Source organism: Leucoraja erinacea, chromosome 30 (genome assembly GCF_028641065.1).
Source record: "Leucoraja erinacea ecotype New England chromosome 30, Leri_hhj_1, whole genome shotgun sequence".
NCBI lineage: Eukaryota > Metazoa > Chordata > Chondrichthyes > Rajiformes > Rajidae > Leucoraja > Leucoraja erinaceus.
The window spans coordinates 20,753,811-20,781,310 of NC_073406.1; the positions used below are offsets into that span (position 1 = coordinate 20,753,811).

At 47.8% G+C, this 27,500-nt stretch overlaps 1 protein-coding gene across 1 annotated transcript in view; it reads left to right on the forward strand.

Moving 5' to 3' along the window:
* Window positions 1-27,500, forward strand: part of pik3cd (phosphatidylinositol-4,5-bisphosphate 3-kinase, catalytic subunit delta) — a 153,514-nt gene that overhangs the window by 31,729 nt on the left and 94,285 nt on the right. Inside the window, exon 3 of the mRNA XM_055659628.1 lies at window positions 13,476-13,583. The gene's annotated coding sequence lies outside the window, so the exon portion shown is untranslated. The remainder of the gene's footprint in view (window positions 1-13,475; window positions 13,584-27,500) is intronic.

The following is a 27,500-nucleotide window of genomic DNA, read 5'->3' on the forward strand; positions in this document are numbered from 1 at the left end:
TCTGAGTTGGGACCAGGTGCAACCAGGTTTAGAGTGAGTTTGTGTCGGGATGATGGGAAGTTGGCCAGAAGATTGGAATTCCAAGGTGTGGACCATTGAATCAAATCCAAGAGTTTAAATTCCAGCACCGCTTTTAGAAGTAGTTAGTTAAATCCAGCATAAAGTCTAGTACCAATAGTGACAATGAAACTGGTGACGATGGCCATGAAACTAGTCATTGTTTGACTGTGACTATCAAATGGTGACTATGAAACCTATGTCTTGTGTTTATTATTGTCGCGTGTATCAAGGAACAGTGAAAAACATTTGTTTGCGTGCTATCCAGTCAAAGAAAAGACTATACATCATTAGAATCAAGCCTTCCACAGCGTACAGGTGAAGGGTATAGCATTTAGTGCAAGATAAAGTCAGATTAAAGAGAGTTCAATGAACTCCATTGAGTTAGATGGGAGGTCAGGACTGCTCTCTAGCTGATGAGAGGACTGTTCAGTTGCCTGATAACAGCTGGAAAGAAACTGTCCCCGAATCTGGAGGTGTGCATTTTCAAACTTTTGTACCTCCTGCCTGATGGGAGAGGGGAGAGGAGGGAGTGACCAGGGTGAAACTGGTCCTTGGTTATGCTGCTGGCCTTGCCAGATGTCCCAAGTGTGTAAGATGCCATTGGTGATGAATAATGTGGCCAGATGGAGTGTTAAATATTTCCTCTGTCTGAGTCTCCTCATGTAGCGGGGTAATTTACAGGCCGATTAACCTAGAAAACCACACGTCTTTGGGATGTGGGGGGAAACCCGAGCACCCGTAGGAAACCCACGAGTTCACAGGGAGAACGTGCAAACTCCACACAGGCATGAACCGGAGGTCAGGATCGAATACGTGTCTGTGGCACTATGAGGCAGCAGCTCTGCATGCGGCACCACTGTACCGCCAGTTCAGGAGCACATCGAACGGGAACAAAATAATTGGCCAAGCAATGTCCTCTGGTCAAATAAAAAAACGTGTTGCACAGGTGGATGGCCCTCTAATCACACACAGGATAAGGATAGCAGGTGACATTTCAAACAATAATGAAGTGTTGTCGTCACTGCTAATTATATTGCTACTGGTATTGATGCCAGATTTATTTAAGTATCCGTGTCCCATGAATATTGAGGTGCAATTCAAAGTCTTAAGGGCCTGTCTCACGGGCATGCGACTCCATGCGGCAAGCGCGACCTAAAGGGCTGGTCCCACAAGCATGTGCCTGCATGCGGCAATCGCGACCTAACGTTTGAGCCGTACGGCCTCGTGGGGCCGGTCCCACTTCGATCGCCGGAGCCGTATGGAGTCGTGCGGAGCTGGTCCCGACATCGCGCGGGGCTCCGAAAAACTGACGGTGTTTAAAAAGTCTGCGCGCCAACGGCCTGCCGGCCCGCAGCCACCTCGACGCTGTACACACCGTCTCGACGGGCGTGCGCAGCCACCTCGACGCCGTGTCACTCACCCGACCTCCGCGCGGCTCCCACCTCTGGTTTGGTCACGCTTGCCGCATGCAGGCGCATGCTGGTGGGACAGGCCCTTTATGTTTGGATCAGTTATCCACACTTTGGATCCTGATCCACTAACTTAACCATTATGCTACCAAACCGGATATTGTTGTGTGTTGTTGCTTAAGTAAGTGTCTTGGGATGTCACATTGAATGAAAGGTGCAATTACAACCACAAGTTGTCACACTTCAAGTATACATCAGTGCAAGTCCAATAGACTGTTGCAATATCCTTAAGCAATTTGATTAAAGGTAGACAAACGTGCTGGAGAAGCTCAGCGGGTGCGGCAGCATCTATGGAGCAAAGGAAATAGGCAACGTTTCGGGCCGAAACCCTTCCTCAAGGGGCATGAACATCGAATTCTCCCAATTTTGTTAGTCCTTGCTGTCTCCTCCCCTTCCTCAGCCCCCCTGCTGTCTCCTCCCATCCCCCAGCCTTCTGGCTACTCCTCCTTTTTCCTTTTCTTGTCCCCACCCACCCCCGCCCCCGATCAGTCTGAAGAAGGGTTTCGGCCCGAAACGTTGCCTATTTCCTTCGCTCCATAGATGCTGCTGCACCCGCTGAGTTTCTCCAGCTTTTTTGTGTAACCTTCGATTCTCCAGCATCTGCAGTTCCCTCTTAAACAGGGTTTCTTTGGCCGTTTGATTTAATCCTTTTTAACACAAGGAACTGCAGGTGCTAGTTTACCAGAAAAGATACAAAGTGCAGGACGAACTGAGCGTGTCTGGCAGCATTTCTGGAGAGCACAGATAGGTGGCGTTTTGGGTCGGGACACATTTTCAGACTGATTTCTACTTGCATCGAGCTGGCATCGTGGACTATAGCTCGGCATTCTACATCATCATCCCCTCCAAACTTGTTACCAAGTTCAGGGGGAAAAAAAAGAAAGCGCTGGGGTAACTCAGTGGGTCTGGCAGCATCGTTGGAGAACATGGATACGTGACATTTCGGGTCCTTTTTCTTCTTGCATATGGCGTGCACAGCCTAAAGTTGTAGGACAACTTGTTCTATATGATCTTATTTGATTGTGCACGCCAAGTTGATTGCATTCGTCGAAACAGGGCGGACACGCGAAGGTTGCAATCTTCCCAACCCATTTTGGGACCTTCAGACACTGAAGAAGGGTCCCGACCCGAAATGTCATGTTCTCCAGAGATGGTGTCTGACATGGCGAGCAGGAGTCTAAAGAAGGGTCTTAACCCGAAACGTCGCCCGTTCCTTCTCTCCAGAGACGCTGTCTGTCCTGTTGAGTTACTCCAGCATTTTGTGTCTATCTTTGCTGTCTGACCTGCTGGGTTCCTCCTGAACATTGTGTGTGTGTTTTTTTCTAAATGTAATCCATCCCTCACAAGCACAATTTCTTTGTTGCTGAGAGCAATACTTGTAATCGAAAAGGAACTTCCATTTGAAGCTGGGTTTGAAAAAGGGAAGCATTAGCTGGTTTATTCCTGTCATGTTGCTGCATCTTGTGTTCTGAGAAGGAACTCCTGAGAATGTGATTCTCGGAATCCTGCCCAGCAGTTTGAGATTGAATGCTGACCTCTGCGTAACAGAGGGCAGTGCGGAGCTGTTGCTGCTTCTGGCGTCTTCTTCAAGGAAGCCTGTGTCGCCCTGACTACTTGAGCAACTTTGTTCCTGGAATTGGAGACCAGGCCAGCATTAGCGGTCAGCATTTCTCGCCTTCTGCTGCTAACACTCGCCCTCCAATGCAGCCTCGCCCTTAGAATGTGGCAGCTGCTATGTTGCAGCCTTGTTGCTTTGGTGTTGGTGTTGGTGGGCGGGTGCCTGGTCGTATTTAATCATTTGTGAAGTAATTTGACAAGCATAGCACTGATGGTTTAGGCTAGAGCATGTTGCTGGCTTTACTTTGCACTAAATGTTATTCCCTTATCATGTATCTATACACTGTAAATGGCTCGATTCTAATCGTGCATTGGAAGGAAGCGGAGATGCTGGATTAAATCGAAGATGGACACAATATGCTGGAGTAAATCAGCGGGACAGGGCACATCTCTGGAAAGAAGGAATGGGTGACGTTTCGGGTTGAGACCCTTCTTCGGTGTTGCCTTTCTGCTGACTGGATAGCATGCAACAATAGCTTTTCACTGTACCTAGGTAGAGTAAACTAAACTAAAGCATGGTCAGCACAGTGGCTCTCAGCACCGGAGACCTGGGTTCGATCCTGACCTCGGGCACTGTCTCTGCAGAGTTTATAGGTTCTCCCTGAGACCGCGTGGGCTTTCTCCGGGTGCTCTGGTTTCTTCCCACAATCCAAATACGGGCTAGTTTGTAGAAGTCAAAACGTCACCCATGCTTTTTCGTTCCGAAGAAATGTCCCGACCCGAAATGCCACCCATTCTTTCCCAGCAGAGACGCTGCCTGACCCACTGAGTTGCTCCAGCACTTTGTGTCTTTCTTCAGGTTTGCAGGTTGATTGGTTACGGTGAAAACAATTGTCAGTTGTCCCTCGTGTGTAGGATAGTGCTCGTGATGATCACTGGTCGGCATGGACTCCGCGGGCCAAAGGGCCTGATCCACGCTGTATCTCTAAAGTCTACAGTCTAAATCACTAAATCAGGAAACACTCCGCAGGTCATGCAGCATCTATGGAGGGAGAAGCCACAAAATTAATGTTTTGGGTCTTTTTTTTCCTCCATCTGGTTTACTGGTGAGTCTAGACTGTCCCTTTGACCTGCCTTCTTTAACATTAGTGTTTAACTCCAGTGTGTGTGTGTTGCAACATCCATTCACCGTATATCTTACACCCACTTTGACTCCTAGTTGACTCGTGCCTTGAGTTTCGATCTTCCATGTGTTGAGGTTTGACCTTGGGGTCATCCCTTCTCTCTTCTGCAATCAATGGGTTTTTTTAAAACTGTGAGCTACAGCATGAACAACAGACTCTTCGGCCCATCAAGTCCACTCTGACCATTGGTCACCCTTTTGCACTAGTTATCCCACTTTCTTACCCACACCCTACACACTGGAAGCGATTTACAGAGGGCCCATTAACTTAGAAACCCGCACGTGGGACGATACTGGAGCACACGGAGGATACGCTGGCAGTCACAGTGCGGTGCTGGCTCAAAGGGCCGAATGGCCTCCTCCTGCACCTATTTTCTATGTTTCTAAGAGAACGTGCAAACTCCACACGGATGGCGCCAGAGGTCAGGACGGAACCTGGATCTCTGCCGGATGTGTGGCAGCAGCACTGTCTTTCTTCATGTAATCAATGCATTGGCCTTGGTTGCAGCACCGCCATTTACACAGCAAACTGTGAGAAAGGTGGTAGTAGGTTTTGAGAAGGTACGGGGGAGGACAGTGGAGTGGGCAGATTGGTGTAAGATGAGACTATTATGCGGGGGAATGTGTGCCAGTTCGGCACGAAGATTGCGAAAGCTTTGATGTGGGTCGCTACTTCAGAAATGAGCCGCTCAGATTTCCCCCGTTCTCTAGAGCTGAGAATGAACGCACTGCGCATCTTGTAAATGTCTCTGGTTTTTCCACCTGGGTTCACAGAGTGAGTGGTTGAAACTGGATTGGGCATGGAGACTCTGCTCTGAGTCCCCACACGGCCCACAACTCACCCCCCCCCCCCCCCTCCCCCCTGCCTTTACCCTGGCCCCACCCCAGATTAACCTCTTAGTGACCACTATCTCTGTCACAGCACGCAGTGGCTGAACCTGGTGAGGCCTACGTTGTAAGGATGCTCAAATAAACCTCCTTGTGGCCTCTGTTCAGTCCATTTGGAAAATTGGTGTTGTTTCTCCTGCCACTGCTTTCCTGGCGTTGAGAGAACAAAGGGCGGCACGGTAGCGCAGCGGGTAGAGCTGCTGCCTTGCAGTGCTGGAGGCCCGGATTCGATCCCGACCTCGTGATTCAGGCCTGTTTCTGCTGGACTCTCTCAACGGAGAGTTTTAATGTCCCTTTGAGGAGTTGCAGATTTGTCTCCATCTTGAGTCGTTTATTTGCTTGGAGAGTAATGGGCACGTCCCACTTACGAGATTTTTTTTAGACGACTATAGGCGACTAGGCAGTCGCCACATGGCTGCCGAGGTGACGCCAGTATGGTTGTGAGTAGTCAGTCTCCCCAGTTGCCCAAAGAGTCGCAGCGTCTTTCTGGTCGCTGCTGGATTTTCAACGTTGAACAATTTTCAGAGAACGTGGGTTTGACGCCAATGAGCGTAGCTTGACGTAGGTGCTGTCGTAGGTTGTGGCCAGGTTAAGGTAGGTTGTCTTACTTCGGTGAATTCGTATTCGCTGCCAGTCGCCTAAAAAAATCGCCTAAGTAGGGCAGGCCCAGTAGTCCAGTCACCGGTTTTTCAGCGACCTGCTACGACTATGACAGTCGCCCTCAAAAATCACCTAAGATTTTGGGACAGGCCCATTAAGTAGTTCCAAGACCCTTTTGTTGATCTAATTGGTTTTGCGGTGTTGTCAAATAGCCATTGGTTTTTGTTTCCAAATGATGGACGCTGGACTTTTCCTAACTTTTATGTTTTTTGGGCGCTGTGCAAATTCTTGTGAATCAGAGCTGAAGTTCCCAAGGCAACCTCATCTCCCCAGCTACCCAGAGGACATGGGTGAAGCTCAACAGACCCACCGTGTGGAGATGGAGCAGACATGTGACAGAACAGAGACAGACAATGTCACCCTGCCCTGCAACCACCCACCCACATTGACCAGAGACACAACCTGCTTCAAAGATCTAACTCTTCCTTTGGTTTATGTTTCATTCGCAGGAAGAAGAAGGCTCTTGCCTTCTGCAAAAACCCAACCTTCCAATCCCATGCCCTGGGATCCAGAAAACTGCTCGAACAAGTTGATACTGTCTAAAATAGGACACAAAGTGCTGGAGTAAAGGACCTGTCCCACTTATACGACCTTTACAGGCGACGGCCGGCACCCGTCATAGGTCACCGAAATTTTTCAACATGTTGAAAATTCAGCGGCAACCTGTGACGGGTGCCGGCAGTCGCCGAAAACGTTGCGTAAGTGGGACAGGCCCTTAACTCAGCAGGTCAGGCAGCATCTCCAGAGAACATGGATAGGTGACGTTTCGGGTCGGGACCCTTCCTTCTGAATCAGTCTGAAGAAATGTTCCAACCCAAAACATTACCTATCCGTGTTCTCCAGAGATGCTGCCTGACCCAAAATGATGGAATACCTCAACAGGTCAGGCAGCATCTTTGGAGCAAAGGAATAGGTGACGATTCGGGTCGGAACTCTTCTTCAGACTAAGAAGGGTTCCGTGCTGAAACGCCACCTATGATTTTTCTCCCTAGATGATGCTTGACCCGCTGAGTTACACCAGCATTGTGAGTTTATCGACGGTATAAACCAGCATTCGCAGTTCATAGAAAATAGAAATATAGAAAATATGTGCAGGAGTAGGCCATTCGGCCCTTCGAGCCTGCACCGCCATTTAATATGATCATGGCTGATCATCCAACTCAGTATCCTGTACCTGCCTTCTCTCCATACCCCCTGATCCCTTTAGCCACAAGGGCCACATCTAATTCCCTCTTAAATATAGCTAATGAACTGGCCTCAACTACCTTCTGTGGCAGAGAATTCCACAGATTCACCACTGCTGTGTGAAAAATGGTTTTCTCATCTCGGTCCTAAAAGACTTTCCTCTTATCCTTAAACTGTGGCCCCTTGTTCTGGACTTCCCCAACATCAGGAACAATCTTCCTGCATCTAGCCTGTCCAACCCCTTAAGAATTCTTAAGAATGTAAGTTTCTATAAGATCCCCCTCAATCTTCCTTCCGACACATACTGCCTGACCCGTTGAGTTCATAAGACGTAGGAGGTGAAGTAGGCCATTCGGCCCTTCGCGTCTAGTCTGCGCTTTCAGAGCTACTCCAGCACTTTGTGCCCTTTTTTGTTTTTGTAAACCAGCATCTGCAGTTCCTTGCTTCTACTGATACAGTCTAAGTTCTGTTTTCTCGTCGGTCGGGGGGTAGGTTGGTGACTGTGAGAGAGAGAGAGAGTTGGAGAAGTTGCCCGTCCCCATAGACGCTTGTCTCCGCCACCTGTTTGTAGCTGGTGTCATGTTACGGAACATGCCAGCCTGGGTTGGCAGCTTGCCACCTGATAGTTCCTCTTTGGTAAACATCCTGGTCAGACTACACCTGAGAGCAGCAGGTGTGGGGCCAAATGGGGCACTTCTAGGAAGAGCTCGTACGATAACTGGGGCATAAACAACACCAGCGCATCCAGCACTCCCCCCCCCCACCCCCCGCGTTGAATCAATGTGGAGCAAGATCAGAATCAGCAGCAGTTTGCACCGTTTGCAATTTATCACAAGTGCCCCCGTTTCTCCCAAGAGCGGGGACTTTGCACGGAGGGTCTCGAGTTATTTCCTCCGCACACTGCCACTAAAATAGAACGTGTTGTGAGAACTGGCGGTGGGGGTTGGGGGGGGGGGGTTGTTGGTGAGCGGGGAGTTGCTTTCTCTGGTTGCAGTATGTGTAGTTTCTGTTCCGCTCTTGGATTTCCTGTTATTGTGTTTGTAAGTCTACGGATGAGTTGAGCGTTTTGGTGTTGTTGGTTTCTAACTTCCCCCTCGACCGCACGGGCTGAGAGGTTGAAGACCTGTTCGCTCTGAAGCAACAACAACTTGCACTCGTGCATCGCCTCTAACGGAGCATAGTGGCCCGACGTGCCGCAAGTGTATGTGAAGCATGATCAAAAAAAAACTGTGGGCAGCACAGGCACGGGTTTCAACCTGACCTCGGTTGCTGTCGGTGTGGAGTTTGCACGCTCTCCCTGTGACCGCCTGGGTTTCCTCCCAGGTGCTCCAGTCCCAAAGACGTGCGGGTTTGTGGGTTGGTTGCTCACTGCTCCTAAGTGTGTACGGAGTGGATGAGAAAGTGGGATAATGTATAACTAGTGTGAATGGGTGATCGATGGTTGATCCCGGATCTCTGATGCTGTGGGGCAGCAGCTCTACCCGCTGCATCACTTTGGTTCCTGGAGCCTGCGCTTCCCCTCCCCGTCACCTCTGCATTGGGGGAAACCAATCCTAGCTTGACTTTAGATGATACAGCACGGAAACAGGTCCTTCGGCCCACCTAGTCTGCGCCGACCAGTGATCGCTCCGTACACTAACACTAACCGACACACTTATGCCCCTGTCCCACTTAGGAAACCTGAACGGAAACCCCTGGAGACTTTGAGCCCTACGCAAGGTTTCCGTGCGGTTCCCGGAGGTTTTTGTCAGTCTCCCTAACTGCTTCCACTACCTGCAACCACCTGCAACCTCCGGGAACCGCACGGAAACCTTGGGTGGGGTGCAAAGTCTCCAGAGGTTTCCGTTCAGGTTTCCTAAGTGGGACAGGGGCATATTACTGCCTCACAGCGCCAGAGACCCGGGTTCCATCCTGACTACTGTTGCTGTCTATGTGGAGTTCGCACATTCCTCCTGTGACCATATAGCTGTTCTCCGGCTGCTCCGGTTTCCTCCCACATTCTAAAGATGTACAGGGTATTGTAGGTTAATTGGCTTCTGTGAAATTGTCCCTAGTGTGTTGGATAGTGCCAGTGTGCGGGGATCACTGGCCAGCATGCACTCAGTGGGCCGAAGAGCCTGTTTCCATGTTGTAATCCGGATGGAACCCGGGTCTCTGGCGCTGTGAGGCAGTAATATGCCCCTGTCCCACTTAGGAAACCTGAACAGAAACCTCTGGAGACTTTGCGCCCCACCCAAGGTTTCCGTGCGGTTCCCAGAGGTTGCAGGTGGTTGCCGGAGGTTGCAGGTAGTGGAAGCAGGTAGGGAGACTGTCAAAAACCTCCGGGAACCGCACGGAAACCTTGGGTGGGGCACAAAGTCTCCAGAGGTTTCCGTTCAGGTTTCCTAAGTGGGACAGGGGCATAAGGACAATGTTACAATCTTACCGAAGCCGATTAACCTGCAAACGTGTACGTCTTTGCAGCGTTGGAGGAAACTGGAGCACCCAGAGAAAACCCACGCGGGCATGGGGAGGACGTACAAACTTTGTGCAGACAAGCACCAGTAGTCAAGGTTGATTCTGATCTCTGCCGGTGTGCCACCGCTCCGCCCTAATATCTTGAATTAAACAATTTCTGGTGACCAGCCATTCTCACCTAATATTTCACATCTGGATCCAGATGTAGTACGCTGAAAAGCATTAGGTAGAGCATCACTCCGCATTTTGACATTTTATCAAGTCAATGAATCAAACCAATTAACCTACAAACCTGTTTATGAAGGAACTGCAGATGCTGGAAAATCGAAGGTAGACAAAAATGCTGGAGAAACTCAGCGGGTGAGACAGCCTCTATGGAGCGAAGGAAATAGGCAACGTTTCGTCCCGAAACGTTGCCTATTTCCTTCGCTCCATAGAGGCAGTCTCACCCCCCCGCTGAGTTTCCCCAGCATTTTTGTCTAACGTACAAACCTGTTTCGCCTTTGGAGCGTGGGAGGACACCGAAGATCTCGGAGAAAAACCCACGCAGATCACGGGGAGAACGTACAAACTCCGTGCAGACAGCACCCGTCGTCGGGATCGAACCCAGTTCTCCGGCGCTCCATTGTGCTGTAAAGCAGCAGCCCTACCGCTGCGCCACCGTATCTCCGTAACCTGAGCTTTATTTCCCCTCTCTCCTCTTTGGGTATCTCAACGTTTTGTTTGCGGATAAATGTAAAACCGCAGATGTTGGAAAACCGAAATAAAACGGGGAATGCTGACGACACTCTGCAAGTGCATTGATGGGACTCAATAGACAGTAGGCAATAGGTGCAGGAGTAGGCCATTTGGCCCTTCGAGCCAACACCGCCATTCAATGTGATCATGGCTGATCATCCCCAATCAGTACCCCGTTCCTGCCTTCTCCTCATATCCCTTGACTCCGCTATTTTTAAGAGCCCCATCTAGCTCTCTATTGAAAGCATCCTGAGAACCTGCCTCCACTGTCCTCTGAGGCAGAGAATTCCACAGACTCACCACTCTCTGTGAGAAAAAGTGTTTCCTCGTCTCCATTCTAAATTGCTTACTCCTTATTCTTAAACTGTGGCCACTGGTTCTGGACTCCCCCAACATCGGGAACATGTTTCCTGCCTCTAGTGTGTCCAAGCCCTTAATAATCTTATATGTCTCAGACCTAAAGTGTTCTCTTTGCTTCTTCCCACACCCGCCCCCCCCCCCCCCCCCCCCCCCCCCCCCCCCCCCCCCCCCTTCCACTAATGCTTGTTGGCCTTCTGGCCATTCCCAGCATTTCCTATTTTTACTTCATTAATCACCCCGATTGCATTGCCTGCAGACTCAACTTTTATTTGTAACCTTTACCACCCCTTTCAGCCTGCACTACTGGTACATCCCCATCTCTCCTTCCCTCCACCCAGCTGGAGACCTTGTCTTTGATTGTCTCCACTCCTTCACCTCACCCCTCCAGAGGGCAGCACAGCTGGCAGAGCAGCTTCCCCTTAGCGCCAGAGACCCGGGTTCGATCCTGGAATTCATTGCCACAGAGGGCTGCGGAGGCCAAGTCAGTGGATATTTTTTAAGGCAGAGATAGATAGATTCTTGATTAGTATGGGTTTGCCAGAGGTTATGGGGAGAAGGCCGGAGACTGGGGTTAGGAAGGAGATAGATCAGCCATGATTGAATGGTGGAGTAGACTTGATGGGCCAAATGGCCTAATGCTGCTCCAATAACTTATGAACTGACCACGGGTGCTGTCTGTGTGGAGTTTGTACGTTCTCTCCGTGGCCGCACGGGTTCTCTCCAAATGCTCGTCCCCTTCCACGCCTAGACGTGTGGGTTTGTAGGTTGTTTGGTCTCTGACAAATTGGCCTTAATGTGTAGGGAGTGAATGAGAAGGTGGGATAACACAGAACTAGTCTGGACGGATGATTGATAGTAGGCGTGCACTCTGTGGGCTGAAGGGCCAGTTTCCATGCTGTACCTCTAGAACTACACAAAGCTCTAATTTCCCACACACAGTGCATGAGCAGTTCCTGTATCTTCTGTTTTACTTGTGATGGAGAGGGGGATGAGGGAGAGGAGGGTGGGTGAGGGGGGGGGAGGGAGAGAGAGAGCGAGAGAGAGAACGACGAGAGAGAGAGAATGAGAGAGAGAGAGAGAGAGAGCGAGAGAACATGAGAGGGAGAGAGAAAACACGAGAGAGAGAGAGGGAGCGAGAGAGACAGAGAACATGAGAGAGAGGGAGAGAACACGAGAGAGAGGGAGAGACCACGCTGGTCGGCATGGACTCGGTGGGCTAAAGGGCCTGTTTCTGTGCTGTATCTATAAACTAAACTAAACTGGGTCGTTCCATATAGTGCCGGTGTAAAACTACACCAGTTTCACGCTGGTCGGCTGACCTGCAACCTTCAGTAGATGCACCTTAAACACCCCTGTACCTGGTGCCTGAAGGCCCCCTTTGGAGCTAAATCTGTTTTCAAGTCCCGGGGCCTGTTTGTTGTGGTGTGGCTTCACCAGGCCTTTGCTCGTTCACAGCTCGTAGAGCACGACTTGCTTGTTTGTGTAACACTGATGGTCTAGATCTTTGCCGAGCGCTTTGCCTCGTTGCATCCTCTGCACGTTTGGGCAACAAAGAAAGCCAACTTATTGTAGCAGGGGCTTGTTCATAAGTGATAGGAGTAGAATTAGGCCATTCAGCCCATCGAGTCTACTCTGCCATTCAACCATGGCTGATCCCATTTTCCTGCCTTCTCCCCATAACCCTTGACACCCGTTCTAATCAAGAATTTGTCTATCTCTGCCTTAAAAATATCCACTGACTTGGCCTCCACAGCCCTCTGTGGCAATGAGTTCCACAGATTAACTATCCTCTGACTAAAGAAGTTCCTCCTCATCTCTTTTCTAAATGAGCACACTTTAATTCTGAGGCTGTGACCTGTGGTCCTAGACTCTCCCACCAGTGGAAACATCCTTTCCACATCCACTCTATCCATGCCTTTCATTATTCTGCCCTTGGTAGTGTCGCGGTGAACTCAATCTCCGGGGGGCTGTGCGATGGATATAGAGACGGGTATTTTTAACCCCTTCAGAGCAGCTGAAGAATTATTAATTAAATAAATCTGGAGTGGAATAGCTTTTATGGTGATCACGGAGCTAACATTTTACAGTTTTATCAATTTAGTTTAGTTCAGAGATACAGTGCGGAAACGGGCCCTCCAGCCCACCGAGTCGGTGCCGACCAGCGATCCCCGCACACTAACACTATCCTACACACATTAGGGACAATTTACCATTTTTACTGAAGCCAATTAACCTACAATCCTGTACGCCTTTGGAGTGTGGGAGGAAACTGGAACTCCCGGAGAAAACCCACGCAGGTTATGGGAAGAGCATGGAAACTCTGTACAGACAGCACCCGTAGTCAGGATTGAACCCAGATTCCCGGCGCTGTAAGACTGCCACTCTGCCGCTGCAATTTAAGGTTTAATAGGAACCTGAGGGGTAACTTTTTCACACAAAGTGTGGTTGGTGGGTGTATGGTACGAGCTGTCGGAGGAGGTAGTTGAGGCAGTTACTATTGCAATGTTTAGGAAACATTTAGACAGGTACATGAATGGGACAGGTTTAGAGGGAAATAGGCCAAACACAGGCAGGTGGAACGAGTGTAAATGGGACATGTTGGCCAGTGTGGGAAGGTTGGGCGAAGGACCTGTTTCCACACTGTATGACTCTATGATTCTATAAATGTAGCTGCTGGTTTACAAAAAAAAACCACACACAAAGTGCTGGAGTAACCCAGTGGGTCAGGCAGCATCCTAGGAGAACATGGACAGGTAATGTGTTGGGTCGGGACTCTTCTTGAGTACTGAAGGAACAGAGGAACTCAGCGGGTCAGGCAGCATCCGGGGAAAGAATGGACAGGTGAGGTTTCCGATCGAGACTGAAATCCATTCCTATGACACTCCTTATTGACTGTGTTTTCCATTTTTGTATTTCAGAGTCTCAGAAACGCCCAGCTCAAGCATGAGGCCGTGCTAGCTGGATGTCAGATGGGTAGCAATGGAATTATGGATTCTACAACACAGGTTGTCTTCTGATACAAAAAGGTATGTGTCCCACTTGCACCAATGCAGCATTGCACGCATGGTCTTCCTGATAACCATGCCCAGAAGTTGATTATTTCACTCTGGCCATTATGTACTCTCCACTATTTGAACAGGTGTATGGATAGGAAAGGTTTAGAAGGCAATGGGCCAAATTTAGTCAGACGGTGGTGAATCTGTGCAAACCATTGCCACATAAGACTGTGGAGGCCAAGTCAATGGATATTTTTAAGATGGAGATTGATCGATTCCTGATTAGCACGAGTGTCAGGGGTTATGGGGTGAAGGCAGGAGAATGGGGTTAGGTGGGAGAGATAGATCAGCCATGGTTGAATGGCGGAGTAGACTTGATGGGCTGACGGGCATAATTCTGCTCCTTGCAACTTAATGAAGTTATGAAATTCAGACAAATGGGACTAGCCCAGTGTGGCAACTTGGTCAGCATGGACAAGTTGGGCCAAAGGGCCCCATAGGTCTAGAGCTCCATAATGAGAGGTTGCTCAGTATCACATGTATCTCGAGGAGGTTCTGCGCGGAATTGTAACCCTACAGAGCTCTCAGACCGTGTGGTGCTGAGTGATGCTCTACCTACATCCAGACCCAGCGTACGACGTCCAGACCCAGATCCAGATCCAGGCATTCTCCAGCTGAGTCATTCTATCGCAATGCTGCTGCCATCCATGGGCACAGCAGCAGAAGGCTGGTCTGCAAGTGGCACACACACCATCCTGGCGTGCCATTAGAAACATAGAAACATAGAAAATAGGTGCAGGAGGAGGCCATTCGAACCTTTGAGCCAACCGCCATTCATTGTGATCATGGCTGATCGTCCCCAATCAATAACCCGTGCCTGCCTTCTCCCCATATCCCTTGATTTCTCTAGCCCCTAGAGCTCTATCTAACTCTTTCTTAAATCCATCCAGTGACTTGGCCTTCACTGCCCTCTGTGGCAGGGAATTCCACACATTCACAACTCTCTGGGTGGAAACGTTTTTTCTCACCTCAGTCTTAAATGGCCTCCCATTTATTCTAAGACTGGTTCTGGACTCGCCCAACATTGGGAACATTTTTCCTGCATCTAGCTTGTCCAGTCCTTTTTTATAATTGTATATGTTTGCTTCAGTGATCCCCATAACACAGCACTGTGATTTATTTTCAAGGGCAAATTAGAAGGGCCATTGTACAAGCCCTTATTGCAATCCGCAATATCATCAACTGCTTTGGTCTAAAACTTATGCCAACCCTTGCTTTTTTTTTATTTTTATTTTTTATTAAAAAAATATATATATATTTATATATTATTTTATTAGAAGCAATTGTAAAAGGAAGAAAGTAATCGACATAACAATTATACAATTTTCGTACTGCTTCAATTTTAACATTTTATAAACTAATAACTAAATCGGAAAAAAGGAAAAAGAAAAAAAGGGAAAGAAAGAAGAAATGAAACAGAAAAGAAAGAATTTTGAGAAAGGCACGAAAAAGAAGAAAGAAAAACCCCAGAACTAACGAAGAAGTGAAAGAAGCGGAGATATATCCCACTGCCCTTCCCTACGCTAGCTCACCCGACCCTAGCGTCAGTTTTGAGTTTGTGTTCAACCATTATGTTGGTGAAGAAAGTCAATAAAAGGAGACCATATTTTGGAAAATTGATCAGGTTTGTCAGTCAAGACAAGCCTTATTATTTCTAGATGTAGTGTCTCGGTCATTTCAGTGATCCGAGACACTAACCTCTCTTTTCTACGTACCTGCGCATTTTTGAATTGCTTTTGGACGTGTGTTCTAACCTCCGATCTGATGTAGTATCAAAAATAGATTGAATACTTTCCCGCAAATGGACTTGTTTCAGGTTGAGCAGTGGATTGAGCAGCATCTGTGTTGGGAAATAGATTGTTGACGTTTTGAGTCGCGATCTTTCATATTCGGTCACCTATCATAAGGGCTGCTAAAGTAGCCCCCTTGCCTACTGCTGCAGATGCAACCTGAACCATTGGGAATTACAATTATTTTCCATGAGCAAGCTTGCGTTCACAATGCCCTTTGTACAGAACCCGTGCGATATCTTGTTAATGCCAGAAAATATGTTTCATTATATTAAATATCCAACATAAATTAAAATGAGAATAATACAATGGTGTCCAAATTTCTTAATAAATATGACGCAGTTTAATCAATCAGAAGAAGGGTCCTGACCCAAAACGTCACTTGTCCATGTTCTCCAGAGATGCTGGCTGAGCCGCTGAGTTACTCCAGGACTTTGTAAACCAGCGTGTGCAGTTCATTGTTCCTTCCTTGTGCAGTTTTCCAGTTCAGTTGGCACGTGCTTGCGTCTAAAGTTAATGCCGGGATACAGTTTGATAAATTACCCCTCCCCTCTGTCCCCTCTATTTCCCCCTTCCTCCCCCTCCCCCTACATTCCTTCCTCTGGCTTCACAATTCGCAACTCCTCAATCCTTTTGTCTCCCACCTTTTAAAAAATCTCTGGCCTTTGTCCAACCATCTGCCTATCAGCCCCCTCCTCTGCTGCCTGTGGTCAACTATTACACGTCGTGCTTTGTCCTGCCCCTCCTCTCTTCCAGCTTTCTTCTCCCCTCCCCTTTACAATCAGTCCAAAGAAGGGTCCCTATCCAAAGCCTTGCCTATAGACAATAGACAATAGGTGCAGGAGTAGGCCATTCTGCCCTTCGAGCCAGCACCACCATTCAATGTGATCATGGCAGATCATCCCCAATCAGTACCCCGTTCCTGCCTTCTCCCCATATCCCCTGACTCCGCTATTTTTAAGAGCCCTATCTGGCTCTCTCTTGAAAGCATCCAGAGAACCTGCCTCCACCGCCCTCTGAGGCAGAGACTTCCACAGGCTCACCACTCTCTGTGAGAAAAAGTGTTTCCTCGTCTCTGTTCGAAATGGCTTACCCCTTATTCTTAAACGGTGGCCCCTGGTTCAGGACTCCCTCAACATTGGGGACACGTATCCTACCTCTAGTGTGTCCAAGCCCTTAACAATCTTATATGTTTCAATGAGATCCCCCTCATCCTTCTAAACTCCAGAGTGTACAAGCCCAGCTCGTCCATTCTCTCAGCATATGACAGTCCCGCCATCCCGGGAATTAACCCTGTAAACCTACGCTGCACTCCCTCAATAGCAAAAATGTCCTTCCTCAAATATGCGCGTTCACCGAAGATACTGCCTGAGCCGCTGAGTTACTCCAGCACTTTGTGTCCTTTTGTCGACAGTATCAGCTCGCTCGGGCAAGTTCTCTGGATCCCAGGACAAGGGGTTGGAAGGTCGGTCTGTTTTTTTTTTGGTAAACCAGCATCTGCAGTTCCGTGTTTGTACACTTCGAGACTGGCTGATTCGCCGATAGGCAGCAGTTGCCGTGGCCGATAGTGACAGGTTTGTGTGAAAAGTGAATGTGTCAGTGGAAGGGTTTGTGTGAGAGTTGCAGCTGCTCGTACACCAGTGATTTCCTGTCCACTTGTGCATGGGTTTGTTCAGCTGCCGGTGAGAGATATGGACCGCTCTATCTTGTTAAACATCTACATTACTGTTTGTGGAACGGCAATAGTTGTCAACTATCGGTGAAGTAAAACAGCACCTCAGTATCGTGAAGATCAAAGTCAATACTTTCTATAAAACTATCATTTTAGTTTAGAGATACAGCACGGAAACAGGCCCTTTTGGCCCACCGAGTCCGCGCCGACCAGCGATCTCGGCACACTAACGCTATCCTACACATACTAGGGACAATTTATCATTTTAGCAAGCCAATTAGCCTATAAGCCTGTACGTCTTTGGAGTGTGGGAGGAAACCGGAGAAAACGCACGCAGGTCACGGGGGGAACGTACAAACTCCGTACAGACAGCACCCCTAGGCAGGATCAAACTCAGGTCTCTGGTGCTATAAGGTAGCAACTCTACCGCTGCACCACCGTGCTGCCCTATCATTCTAGAGTCATTAAATCGTATTAAGTCATTAAGTCTCTGCTGACGTCAAGGGCCCCAACACTAATTCTGCACTAGTCCTCCCTCAACTGCCCCCCGATTCTCCAGCTCACCCACACAGTGGGCAATTTACTGCCCGTTACACTGCCAGTAGGCAGATCTTTGGGATGTGGGGGGGAAATCGGAGCATCGGAAACAAAACAGTGGCCGTCAGGATTGAACTCTGATCATTGGAGCTGTGCGGCAGCAGCTCTACCTGCTGCGCTACTAACTCCTGTAAACCGACCCTTCGGCCCAACCTCCTGTATGTCGACCAAGATGCCCCATCTACACGAGTATAATACACTTGTTAGAGGGATGGTCTATCAGGTTCTGGTTCTGTGACTAACGGCTATGTTGCATATCCTAGAAGTGGTGATGTGGATGGAAGCAACTTACACACACACACACACACACACACACACACACACACACACACACACACACACACACACACACACACACACACACACACACACACACACACACACACACACACACACACACACACACACACACACACACACACACACACACACACACACACACCACACGCGCACTAGGGACAATTTATAATTTTACCAAGCCAATTAGCCTGCAAACCTGCCTGTCTTTGGAGTGTGGGAGGAAACCGGAGCTCCCGGAGAGAACGCACACGGTCACGGTGAGAACGTGCACACTCCTCACAGACAGCAGCCGTAGTCAGGATCAAACCTGAGTCTCTGGGTATATAAGGCAGCAACTCTACCGCTATGCCACCGTGCCAAAACCTGGTTGGCTTCATTTTCTCTCTCTCTCTCCCTCCCATTCTGACGAATGGACTTTGGACCATAACGTTACCTCTGCTTCTCTTTCCAATAATGCTGCCTGACCTGCTCAATGATTCCGACATTTTATTTTCTTTCCTGGAAATGGCCCATTTCAAACAATTTCCAGTTGCATTTCTACAGCATGCTTTGTCACCTTGCCACGCTCTGTTTCCGATGAAGTCTGACTTTTCATTGAGAATCCAAACCAAACCCTATCTATCTAAATGTGTCGGAAGGAACTGCAAATGCTGGTTTAAACTGAAGATAGACACAAACTGCTGGAGTGACTCAGCGGGACAGGCGGCATCTCTGGAGAGAAGGAATGGGTGACGTTTCGTGTCTCGACCCATCTTCAGCCTGAAGAAGTGTCTCGACCCGAAACGTCACCTATTCCTTTTCTCCAGAGATGCTGTCTGACCCGCTGAGTTACTCCAGCTTTTTGAGTCTATCCTGCCTATCCAAATCACCACTTCATTATAAAGCATGTAAAGTGCTTCTGAGGAGTTAGAACCATGTGAACATTGCAACCAAGTTGTGTCGAGGGAGTTCCCACAATGGAGTTGAGCCAAAGGGCCTGTTTCGTCTCTGTATGACTATGACAGTAGCCGTGTAATAATGACAAGATGATTACATTGGCCAAGATACAAGGGAAAATTCCCCCTATTTTCCAACCTGAGAGCAATGTTTTCATAGGAGTTGAGTTTAGCATATTGTCCCTTGTACCGAGATACAGTGAAATGTTTTAGTTGTGTGCTAACCAGTCAGCGGAAAGACAATACACAATTAAAATCGACCCATCCACAGTGTACAGATACATGAAAAGGTTTAGTGCAGGGCAAAGTCCCATCAAAGATAGTCTGAGCGTCTCCAATGAGGTAGATAGTAGCTCAGGACTGATCTCTAGTTGTTGGTACGTTGGTTGGGAGGAAGGTACTGGGTTTAGACAATAGACAATAGGTGCAGGAGTAGGCCTTTGGCCCTTCGAGCCAGCTCCGCCATTCAATGTGATCATGGCTGATCATCCCCCATCAGTACCCCGTTCCTGCCTTCTCCCCATATCCCCTGACTCCGCTATTTTTAAGAGCCCTATCTAGCTCTCTCTTGAAAGCATCCAGAGAACCTGCCTCTGAGGCAGAGAATTCCACAGACTCACCATTCTCTGTGAGAAAAAGTGTTTCCTTATCTCCATTCTAAATGGCTTACTCCTTATTCTTAAACTGTGGCCCCTGGTTCTGGACTCCCCCAACATCGGGAACATGTTTCCTGCTTCTAGCGTGTCCAAACCAGTAACAATCTTGTATGTTTATGGAACGAGCTGCCAGAGGAAGTGGCTGGGACAGGTACAATAACAACATTTAAAAGACATTTGGTCAGGTACATTGACAGGAAAGGTTTGGAGGGATATGGGTCAAACATCGGCAAATGGGATTAGCGTGGCGGGCATCTTGGTCGGCATGGATGAGTTGGGCCAAAGGGCTTGATTCCCTGCTCTGTGTCTCCGCACGAGTGTCACAGTGGAAGTTTGGGCAGTCAATAAACTCCCACTTTGATGTCAGAGCTAAAGTGCAGCCCCTCTGAGGTTACTTGGACTAGTCCCAGAGTATTACACCCAACGCCAGGGTGAGACTTCAACCCATCAGACTTTGACTCTGAGGTGAAGGTGTTAGACATGCAACCTGGCCAGTATCAGAGCGATCTTTTGTAACAGATGTACACACTCTCCCACTCGCACGCACACACACTGGTGACTACACTGAATAGACTTTCAGTCAAAGATGTTTATTTGCATTACAAATGTTATCATTTTTGGTCACATTTTCTCACAACATAGAAGAGGCCATTCAACCTAGGCTAGTTCTTCGATCAAATCCATTCCTCTGTTTTTGCGCATGTACATCCCCCCCCCCCCCCCCCTCCCATCTCTGACCTCCACCGGTCTAATTTACAGCAGCCATCCAACCAACCAAGTGGGGCGTCTTTGGGATGTTGGAGAAACCAAAGGGCATGGTCACGGGGAGATCGTGCAAACTCCACATGGATGACCTTGTGATGAGAACGGCATTCTTGTCTGGACACACAAGGGGCTGCAGAAGCTTCAATCTTAAGTAATAAACAAACTATCTGCAGTCTCTTGTGTCTCCATTTCACTGCTCCACTTCCAAATCTGCCCAAATTTAGACCCACTTTGAAGAAGTTTCTTGTCCAGGAGTTCTGTGCGACCTCTCTCACGTCTACCCCTCTGGGATCACTACTGCTCACCTTGGTGAAGAAAGGTCCCGACCCAAAATGTTGTCTGTCCGTTTCCCTCCAGAGATGGGCGCGGTGGCGCAGCGGTAGAGCTGCTGCCTCACAGCGCCAGAGACCCCGGTTTGATCCTGACTACGGGTGCTGTCTGTACAGAGTTTGCACGTTCTCCCCGTGACCACGTGGGCTTTCCCCAGGTGCTCCGGTTTCCTCCCACACTCCAAAGACATGCAGGCTTATAGGTTAATTGGCTTTGGTTTAAAATAAAGTATATTGTTTCTGGTGCGTAGGATAGTGTTAATGTGTGGGGATTACTGGTCGGCGTGGGCCGAAGGGCCTGTTTCTGTGCTGTATCTCTAAACTAAACTAAACTACACTAAGATGCTGGCTGAGTGCTCCAGCATTTTAGAGTTTTACTTGAATTCGAGTCTATGTTAACAACACTACCTTCTCTGGTAGTTGGTGGGCTGAAGAGCCTGTTTCTGACAATAGACAGAGGGTGTGGTGGCTGAGGGCAATGTCCAAACTAGTTTTTGTCATTCAGCTGGAAAGAGTCCAGAGAAGGTTTACAAGCAAGCTGCCAGGATTTGAGGGCCTGAGCTATAGGGAGAAGTTGGGCAGGCTAGGACACTATTCCTTGGAGTGTAGGAGATTAAGGGGTGATTGATCTTATAGAGGTGTATAAAATCACGAGGGGGATAGATACAGCAACTGCACAGAATCTTTATCCTAGGGTGAGAGAATCAAAGACTAGAGGACATAGGTTTAAGGTGAGGGTGGTGAAGATTTAATAGGAACCTGAGGGGCAGCTTTTTCCACACAGGTGGATATATGGAATGACCTGCCAGAGGAGGTAGTTAAGGCAAGTACAAGAACATCACTTAAAATATATTTGGACAGGTACATGGATAGAAAAGGTTTAGAGGGGTATGGGCCTTACATGGATGAATGGCAGGAGCTGAAGATGAGGCATCCTGTTCAACATGGATGAGTTGGGCAGAAGGGCCTGTTTCCGTGCTGTATGGTGCTCTGTGAAGCTGAGATAATAGACAGCCTGTAGATTGCCAGGAATGAGTGGGTTAACATATGGTGAGCGTTTGTCGGCATTGGGCCTGTAGTGGAGTCGCTGGAGTTTAGAAGGATGAGGGGGCAATCTCATTGAAACTTACCAAATAGTGAAAGGCCTGGATAGAGTGGATGTGGAGTGGATGTTTCCACAAGAGGGGGAGTCTAGGACCAGAGGGCACAGCCTCAGAATAAAAGGATGTCCCTTTAGAAAGAAGATGAGGAGGACCTTCTTCAGTCAGAGGGTGATGAATCTGAGGAATTCATTGCGACAGACGGCTGTGGAGGCCAAGTCAAGGTGGAGATTGACAGATTCTTGATTAGTATGGGTGTAAGGAGTTATGGGGTGAAGGCAGGAGAATGGGATTGAGAAGAAAAGATAGGTCAGCCATGATTGAATGTTGAAGTAGACTTGATGGGCCGATTGGCCTAATTCTGCTTCGAGAACCTACGAAGTTATTTATTTAAGTGATGGCAGTTCATAAGTTCATGTTCATAAATGATGGGAGTGGAACTAGGCCATTCGGCCCATCAAGTCTACTCCGCTCCTCAGTCATGGCTGATCTATCTTTCCCTCCCAACCGCATTCTCCTGCTTTCTCCCCATTACCCCTGGCACCCGTACTAATCGAGAACCTCTCTGTCGCTGCCTTAAATATCCATTGATCCAAGTGGATTCCACCGATTAGCGGTGCAGTGCAGACATAAACTAGAGAGGGAATTGTGTGCAGTTATTTGCATTATCAAACTGGGTGATTCATTTCGGATAGGTGATGGTTTTTACCATAAAGCGTTTAGATCAGCTAAGCTGTGGCAGATGGAACCACAAGCAGTCATGTACAGAGGTTGTTTTTAATGGGTTGTACACCACAACCACCCACACACCTCCACAGATGACTAAGCAAGGCTATTTTCTTTAAAACTTCAGGTGACATGCTCACTCTGATTGCTTCGTTCTCCATCTAATTGGACCAGCCAAAAACACATTGCTACAGTTGGGCAAACAGAGATCAAGTGCTTTTATTTTTCTCTAAATGTCTGTATATGCAGCACTTTCATCAGCCCAAAGTACTTTAGCGTCAATATTTGTTGAATTTGTTGGAATAATTGTCAGAGGGGAATCTTATTGATGGGATCTACCAGCATTTGGATAGGCACAGAGTTACTGGGATAGACAACATATTGTGTAAAAATGTCTGTATATGCAGCATATTTCATTAACCCAAAGTACTTTACAGTCAATACTTGTTGAATTTGTTGTGATAATTGTCAGAGGGGATTCTTACTGACTGCATCTACCAGAATTTGTATAGGCACAGAGTTACTGGGATAGACAACATGGCTTGGTGTGTGTGAAATTGTGTCTCACCGATCTGATAGAGATTTTTCAAGAGGTCACCAAGAGGATTGACGAGGGCAGAGCAGTAGATGTTGTCTACATAGACTTTAGCAAGGCCTTTCACAAAGTCCCACATGACATGCCGGTCCTGATGGTGAGATCGGTACCCGGACGGGAGGCTGAAGGACAAGAAGTCGAAGCCAAAACGCCGAAAGGACATGACGCAAAAATGATAAATAGATATGAAACACTTTTTTTTTAAAAAATCAATATTTTTAACCGTAACCCTAACCTTTCGGCTTCATGTCCTTTTGGCATCTTGGCTTCAGCGTCCTGTCCGCACACGGGTTGGATCACATGGATGCCTAGGGGAGCTAGCCAAATGGTTTCTAACTGGGTTTAGTGGTGGGAGTCAAATGGTAGTGGTGGAGGTCTGTAGGGAGGAACTGCAGATGCTGGTTTAAACCGAAGATAGACACAAAAAGCTGGAGTAACTCAGCGGGACAGGCAGCATCTCTGGAGAGAAGGAATGGGTGACGTTTCGGGTTGAGACCCTTCTTCAGACTGGTGGGGGATTGCTTTTCGGTTTAGAGGCCTGTGATCAATGTGTGCTTCAGGGGTTAGGGTCAGGAGCTGGGTCCGTTGCTATTTGTTATCTTTATGAACATGAACTTTGATGTAATTTGTAAATTTGCAAACCATTGTTATCTAAATTGTTAATGTAGATAATCATAATATACAGAAGCAGAATTAGACCATGTGGCCCGTCACGTCTACTCAAGCGTTCAATCATGGCTGATCTCTCTCTCCTTCTCAAACCCATTCTCCTGTCTTCTCCTCATATCCCCTGACACCCTTACCAATCAAAATTGGAGATATAGTTGGCAATGAGAGAGGATATCTAAATTTTGCAACAGAATCTATAACAGTTAAGAAGGTGGAGCAAGAGGTGGCCAATGGAATATAACTCTGACAGGTGTGAGGTGTTGTATTTGGTGTGTTTAACCAGTGTCGGACTTGCACAGTAACTGGTAGAGCCCTGGAGAGTGTTGTAGAACACAGAGATCTGTGAGCATGAGTGCATGGTTGCCTGAAGGTGGCGAGTCAGGTGGACCGTGTGGTGAATAGATATTTGGCACGTTTGCCTTCCGTGGGCAGGGTACCGAATACAAAAAGGTGGGACATCATGATAGGCATTGGTGAGACCGCACTTGGAACACAGAACAGTACACCACAGGAACAGGCCCTTTGGCTCACAATGCCTGTGCCAGACATGATGCTAAGACCATCACTTATCTACCTGCGCATAGCCCATATCCCTCCATTCCCTGCATATCCATGTGCCTTTCGAAAAGCCTCTTCAACACCACTGTTGTATCTGCCTTCACCACCACCACTGGCAGCACGTTGCTGGTCACCCAGCTTTAGGAAGGATGTCATGAAGTTGCAACGGGGGCAGCAGAGATGCACCAGGATCTGTTTATTGAGTGCAGGACTGAACTGAATGAAAAAAAAGGAAGAGTTTTACTGTTCCCAGGTACCTGTGACAATAAAGTACTATTGTATGTAGACTGGAAATTTTGAAATTAAGTTCAATTAACTTAAATATATTTAATTGCTTAAAGCTCAAAAAATGTTCAACTAATTTGCCATTTAAAAAAAATATGATTGAAGACTTCCAGTTCCCAATGTCTATAGAGCAAACATACATCTAAAGTTTAAATCTTTCAGGATTGTCATTAAAATGAATCAGGATTGTCACTGAAATGAATCCAAGAGTTCCTGGGCCCTGATGTTCCAGCTCCCACCTGTTCAAATTGGAGGCATTCATGCCGAGGTCCTTTTCACTTATTTGCACAACTAAATGTTTTATACCCTGTATGTTTACACACCAAGCGGCCCAGCGGAAGAGTTGCTGCCTCACAGCGCCAGGGACCCGGGTTCCATTCTGACCACGGGTGCTGTCTATACGGAGTTTGTATGTTCTCCTCGTGACCCACGTGGGTTTTCTCCGATATCTTCGGTTTCTTCTCACGCTCCAAAAACGTACAGGTTTGTAGGTTAATGTAAAATTGTCCGTAGGATAGAATAGAATAGAATAGAATGCCTTTTATTATCATTCGAACAGCTTGGTTTGACCGAAATAGCATTTTCTACAGTTTTACATTACAAAAAAAACCCCAAGACCCGCACTTAACACAGTTTACATAAACATCCATCACAGTGAGTCTCCAACATCTCCTCACTGTGATGGAAGGCAAAGTCTTATCTCTTCCCTTTGTTCTTCTCCCCCGGTCCTAGTGTGTGCATGATAGTGTAGGTGTGCGGGGATTGCTGGTCAGTGCGGACTCGTAGGGCCGAAGGGCCTGTTTCGTTTTGGTGCTGTATCTCTAAACTAAACTAAACCAAAGCACAGAATAAAAGGCAAATAACAATGATCCATTCGACGTTTCCCTTGAGCTTTGTCGCCTTTGATCTCTCGCTTTCACACCTTATCCTTCCATATCTCTATGTCCCTCTCCCCTGACTCTCTGTCTGAAGAAGGGTCTCGACCCGAAACGTCACCCATTCCTTCTCTCCAGAGATGCTGCCTGACCTGCTGAGTTACTCCAGTATTGAGTCTATTGTCGCTTTAAACCAGCATCTGCAGATCCTCCTACGCAATGATTGATCTGGCTTGTGTCCCAGCAGACGGTGATCATTCTGTCTCGTTTGACTGCAGTGCCCAGAGCACCCTGTCCCTCTCACTGACAGAGACACACACGCACACACACAGAGGGAGACACACACACACACACCGAGACAGAGAGAGAGACACACACACACAGACAGACAGAGACAGTGAGACACACACACACACACAGTGACAGAGAGACACACACACACAGAGGGAGACACACAGCGAGACAGAGAGGAAGACACACACACAGACAGAGACACACACACAGACAGAGACAGTGAGACACGCACACAGAGAGAGAGACAGAGAGAGCCACACACACACACACACAGACAGAGAGACAGAGACAGACAGACAGAGAGAGAGACAGATAGAGAGAGAGAGAGAGAAGCACAGAGACACAGAGACAGAGAGAGACAGACAGACAGAGACAGAGACAGAGAGAGATGGGTAGAGACACAGAGAGAGACACACAGAGAGTGGGAGAGAGGGAGAGAGAGAGAGAAACACAGAGACACACAGACAGAGAGACAGAGAGAGAGACACACAGAGCAGCCGGGTGGGCAGATGGTGACTGTTTGTGTTTGGGTTCTGGACTCGTGCCACGGTGGGAGGGGGTAAACTCTGGCCCACACTGGTGGTGCCTCTAATCTGAGAAGACACCTGCCTCCCCCGCCGTGCCGCCCGGCCTTTCCACAGAAGCAGCTGAAGAGTGAAAGCTGTGGGGTTTATTAGATTAGCGGCTTCCTTTAATTTCAGGAGCTTTCAAAGCAGCCAAATGATAATGTTAGTGGAAGACCATGACATACTGAACATGGAACTTGACGGCTGCTTGAATGCTGCACTCACCCCCTGCTGATCAAATGGTTGTGTGTGTGTGTGCATGTATGTGTCCTAATCTGCGTATTTGTCTGTGTGATTGTATATGTGTGTCTTGTGTGTTCGTGACTGAGTGTGTGTATCCATGTTTCTGCAAGTGTTTTTATGAGCCTATGTGTGTATGTTTTTGCCTGCTCCTTTGTGTATGTGTGCCTGTGTCTGTCCCCCTGCTTCTGTCTCTGTCCATGTGTCTGCCTCTGTGTGTCTCTGCCTCTATTTCTGCATGGTTCTGTGCATCTGTCCCTGTGGGTATTCTGTGTGTATGTATGTGAAAGCTGTGAATATGTATGTGAAAGCTGTGTGTATGTATGTGAAAGCTAAAATTGAATCTGAATCTGAATCTGTGAGCACGTCTCTCTCTGTATGCGTGTGTCTGTGTGTCTGTGTGTTATGAAGACTGCCTTCAATGGCTCAAAGCCACTTGCAATATGTTTGATGTTAATCAGCTGATCCGTTTCAGAATTATCGCCGTTGAGTTTACTGGGAGGTAACAAGTCTTCAAATGTGTTTTTGTTTAAAAGGAAGTGCAGATGCTCCAGTTATTGCTTGTAACATTCAGCGATCACTCAGTGGATCCAAATGGATGTTGACAAGCACCAGCAAGCGAGGGCAGCACACATGACCCTCTGTAATTTATCAAATTATCCCCAATTTAAGTAGGAAGTAGAATATGTTAGCTTGGAAATTTTTTTTTGCACATTTGTCAACTGAGGCTTTTATTGGTGCTGCGGTAATCTGAATAATTGTCACGTCATCATTTTGAGCTTATTTTTAATGTTGTTTGCCAGGTTTTTCCTCGTTAAAGCAATTTCATAAATTCATAAGTTCTAGGTGCAGAATTGGGCCATTCGGCCCATCAAGCCTACTCCATCATTCAATCATGGCTGCTCTATCTTTCCCTCTCAACCCCATTCTCCTGC